This window comes from Stegastes partitus, unplaced genomic scaffold (genome assembly GCF_000690725.1).
Source record: "Stegastes partitus isolate 25-593 unplaced genomic scaffold, Stegastes_partitus-1.0.2 Scaffold797, whole genome shotgun sequence".
In the NCBI taxonomy this organism is placed as follows: Eukaryota; Metazoa; Chordata; class Actinopteri; family Pomacentridae; genus Stegastes; species Stegastes partitus.
The window spans coordinates 71,020-76,185 of record NW_007578528.1 but is presented as its reverse complement, the minus strand read 5'-3'; positions in this window follow the sequence as shown (position 1 = coordinate 76,185).

Genomic DNA, 5,166 nt, shown 5'->3' with positions numbered 1-5,166 from the left:
AGAAGATGGCGGCCTGCTGGCGGTTCCCTCCTCCCTCTTTGTCCTTCTGAGCTCAGAGGTCAGCAGAGGTCAGAAACCTGCAGGAGAAACAGGCGAGTTCAGATAAAATCACACCGATCCAACCCCAGTTTCACCTTCAGAGGGGAGCCGGCGTGAAGCCGAGGCGCTGACTAACGGAGAGGCAGCCGTTGTGTAGACGTGTGGTGCAGAATCACACACCCACCAGCCATCATATGATGCATCAGATGTGATGTGCGGAGGAGTCGGGGGGGTTCTTGTAAAAGAAACTGACTGCTTCCTACTTCTGCAGAAAACCAGTCGTCCGACTGTAAGTGACACATGTGTGAGATGATCAACAACACGACGGCTCTCTAAGAAACACGCCCGTCTGCAGGTTCACACGTTCATCACTCACTCATTAGCCAGCAAATGAATCACTGAAATGACTGCAGGTACAGATTGTAGATCATGTAAACGGCTGTCTGTCAGAAAACAGTGAAGATGTTCAGCTTACTGTCACAGAGGAGGAAAGAAACCAGAAAACATTCACAGTTAAGAAGATTTAAACAGAGTTTAGACTGTTTTCATCTTTAAAATGACTCAAACTGATCCTTCAAACACCTGCTGGTCTCTAAAAGGCCAGAAAATAAAGAGAAGGTGGATCAGAGGTTCCTCACACGTCCGGTTCAGTCCAGAGATGTTCAGTTTAGTGTCACAGAGGAAAGAACCCAGAAAACATTCAGTGAAGAAGCTGAAACCACAGAGTTTGAACTTCACTGAATTAAACGGTGATTAATTAATAGTTAACAACTAATTGGTGAATCGTTGCAGCTCTAATCGCCGAACGCTCCAACTGGTTTGAGTGACTTTTAATTTAAAAGTCTTCTTTCATGTCAATGTTCTCCGGCTTCTTTCCTCTGTGACACTGAAGTGAACATCTCTGGACGTTCGAGGAAACTCTGATCCACACGTTTCTCCACTTCCTGACATCTCAGCGACCACACCGCTGATCCAATCTTCCACAAAAGGATCTTTCGCTGCAGTTCTGACTGCGACCAAACACCACCGTGAGTTTTTCATTAATCACTTCCTCCAGTCCGACGTCTGATGGTTCTCAAACCCAAAAGTCTCAGTTTTAAAACTGCAGAACCTCAAATTTAAGAGGCCCAAACCAACAAATGTTTGACATTTTTAATTCATAGACGACTGAACGGTTCTGATCTCAGGTGTTTGTTTTTCCAGCGACTGCTCTCCCAGAACTCACTGTTCGCTGCTGATCCATTTATTTTTCTGCCTTTTCTAATAAACCAAACGAGATGATTAATCTGGAAAACGATCAGCTGCAGCGGGAGCAGCTGGTTTCTGTCGCCTTTTTGTTCTCGGCGTTCCACCTCCGCCGCGTGACTGATGTTCTGTCGTGCCGGGTCGGTTCCCCACATGTGGAACGACCGTCAGCGTTGTGAAATAAATTCTTAATGCAGCTCCGTCTTTGTCTGCAGCATAATTAGACATCTGTGCCTCATCCTCCCTCCTGCTGTCCTGACACGACCTCCGGATCCGCTCTGCTCTCAGAACCAGGGAACTCTGGAGGTATTTAAGGAACCCTGACAGAACCTTGAACGGGTTGGGCAGGACGGAGGTCACCAGAGGAACCTCTGATGACTTAAAATAGGTTCCTGGAGGGTTATTTCGTGGTTCTGTGTTGAACTTAAAGCCTGTGTTTACACTTTGTTTTACTTTTTAAACTGAGTTCTACTGAAGTTCTGGACGTTCTGACACCTCAGCGTGTTTATGAGATAACATCTGAAGAACCTCCCTGGGGGTCTCCTGCTTCCTGTTCTGGTTTAGTTCTTTACTTGCACCTTATTTTTGGTGCTTCGCTGTTTGTTATTTCCTGGTGACTGAACACAGAGCAAAGCTTCACCAGAGTCCAGCTCTTGTCTGTGAACAAACCTGACTGATAAAGTTTTGAACGGTTCCTCCACGGTGGGGAACCCCAGAAGGTTCCTGGAGGTTCTTCTGCTCCTCAGAGTGCAGCTGGTTAAATATGTCTAAAAGTGTTGAAATGTCCAGAATATGTTTAAGCCAGAAAACACCAGGAGAACATTTAGATGTTCCGAAATAAAAAGGTTGTTTGAATGTTGTTTTTCTAACCAGTGAATCAGAAGCTCTCACGTTAAACATCTCCTCCGTCGTCACAGAGCTCCACTTCACCACCCAGTGAAAATAAAACCAGGTTCAACCTACAGACATCACCACAAAACCCAGGAACCGGTTTCAAGCTACTGAACCGTTAAAGGTTTTTCCCCACAAGCAGCGAGGTTCCTTTAATGTTCCTTTAATGTGCTATATCAGAACCACGCAGAACCAGGAGACCTTGTTCAGGAAACCTAGCGAGCTCCAGAACCTCATTACAAGGTTTCTGGTTCCGGTTTAAGTGATTCAACACTTTGTTCTTCTCATTCTTCAGCTCAGTTTGATCACAGGCGTCTCTGGTTGGACAAAACAAGGTTCTCAGGGTTCTAACGTGTAAACGAGTCAAATGAAGAACCTACCGAGGAACCAGCAGGTTCTAGTTCATGGCTTTAACTGTTCTGAACAACATCAGAGATGTTACAAAGAAAACCAGGTTCTAGAGGCTGGTCTGTGTGGTCTGTTCTAATCAGGGTTCTGTCTCTGGGTTCCTCATCAGCTACATGTGGAACCCCACAAGGTTCCTCAAAACTCCTGAGGTTCTCCAGGTTCTGAGGTGATCTCACATGATCTGAGAAGCAGAAAAGCTTCAAGGAACCCTTTGAGTTCACGAAGAGAGAAGTTCTGTACAGAACATCTGAGGTTCCACGTTGAAGGTAATGAGTTCTTCCTGGAGAACATTTTAAGATCAAACATAAAAAACATTCAGATGATCCTGAATCAACAGGAGACTCTTCTTTAGACAAAAAGGAACCTCATCTCCTCAGAACTCTGTCAGCATAACGTCAGAACTATTCAAATATAGTGTTTAAATACTCAGAACCAGCCACTAGAACCTGCCTTAGAACCTGCCTTCATGTCTTTAATATTGTTCAGAAGAGCTTCTTGATTTAAAACCTAAAAGGTTTAAAAAATAAGATGAATAGAAGTTCTAGAGATCCACTCAGAGGAATCCTCAGGACCCTGTTGGGTCATTAGAGGCAGAACAGAACCGGGCCTTGTCCCTGGTGGTTCTGAGGTTCTACCTGAGCAGCAGCAGCAGCTCTCCTCGCAGGTGAAGCAGGAAACAAAAAGCGGCTCCAACCGCCGCCACATTTAACCAAACAAGCCGCTGAGAACCAAACCCAGTCCAGTCGAACCGGTTCGTCCAGTCCGTCAGCGGCTCAGGCCGGCCTCCTCCCCTCCTCCTCCCCCCGGGACGCACCGGGACCGTAACCTGACGTTACCTGCAGCGGGTTGAACACAGTGGAGGCTGCTGCTGATGAAGATGATGATGATGAAGATGAAGATGATGATGATGAGTAACAGACCACTGGACGTTCACGAGACTTCACCTCCGCGCGTCCGCCGAGCCGCGTGCCCGCGCACAGCCAGGTGATGTGCGTGAGAGCAGGTTCGGTTTTGGATGTCAGCCGGTTGTTCTCGGCTATAATTAGCAGCGGAGGCTCCAGAAGCGCACCCGCTCACCCCGCCGCCTCCCGCCGGCGGCTCACCTGTCCGCCGCCGCCGCCGGCACCGGAACCGGCACCGGCACCGGCACGGAAATAAACTGCGTAAAAGCAGCCGGTGCGCCGAGAAGCCGCCGAATAAACGGGAGTTACCGAATACCTGTGACGTGGAGAGTCCTCCCGTGACCCCGATCAGCGCGGGGGGAGGAGGGGCAGGAGGAGGGGGAGGACGCCGGTACCGGGATGACAAACAAACACGACACAGCCGGAACCCGCGGCTCGGCTCGGCCCCGGCCCGGTGCCGGCAGGTGGAGCGGTTACCTGAGAGTCACCTGTCCGGACCGTCGCCTCCCACCTGACCGGCCGCGACACTTCCTGGATCAGTCCGTCCTCCGCCGACTCCCTCCCGGCGCGCTCGGCTCCTCCTGGGGGGGCTCCGGCTCCGTGGCTGGCTCCTCCGGTGTCGTCCCGGCGTCGTCCCGGTGCTGCTCGGCGCTGCGCTGCTCGGCTCTGACCCCCCCGGTGCTGCTGCGGCTCCGTCGCCCACTCCGACTCCCGGCTCCTCCTTTCTGAGAACCAGGAAGCGGCTTGCCCTACTTACGCCCAGCCGCGGATTGGCTCCCGCAGGCTGGAGAGGAGACCGCCGGGGCGGGCAGGGCGCGGGGCGGGGGACGGGACGGAGGGGGTCCGGCCCGGCGCGATAGGCCGCCGGCGGTGTCTGTCGGCGGGGAGGGCCGGTCCGGAGCCCCCGCCGCTCCTCCTCCTCCTCCTCCTGCAGCGGCTCCGGGCACCGGGGTGGGCAGGAGGGCAGGTAGGCTGCGGCCCCCCCTCCCCCCTCCCTCCCTCCTGCCCCGCTGACTCAGCAGGATCGGGCTGCAGGTGGATGCAGGTGAGCGTCCTGCGCGGAGCCGCGTCGGGCTCAGCGGCAGACTGATGGAAGCGGCGCAGGATGTGTGACATCCACCGAGAGGCAGCAGCTACTCAGATGACTCACAGACAAGTGAAGAACTCTCAGAACAAGAAGCAGCAGAACTTCAGGAACCCGCGGGTGGTTCTGCTTCTGGTGGTTCTGCTGCTGGTGTCCAGTGAGACGAACCAGCGGGTCACTGAGGAGCTGATGTAAAGAGCAGAACACGCTGATAAACTCTGTGGTTGATGTGACAGAAACCGGGACTGAGATTTGAGTCATGGGTTCGGTCAGCAGGCAGAAAAACAGCAGAACACAAAATAAACCTGGAAGTTCGAGCAGATGTTGTTCTGATCAGCTGATCGGAACATACAGTCACACAAATGCTGTCACACCTATTTATTACTTTTATGACAGGCTTGTGCATTTGATTGTATTTTATGACTCATATTTATTTAATTCTCAGTTTTATTCATGTAAAACACTTTGGGTTGTTGTTATTATTATTATTATTATTTATATACAGTAAAACTACTTTCTAAACCTTTTACTGTATTTAAATCAGAACAAAAGAATTATTTTCCAGATATTTGTCATTATTTTGTGTATTAAGGACTA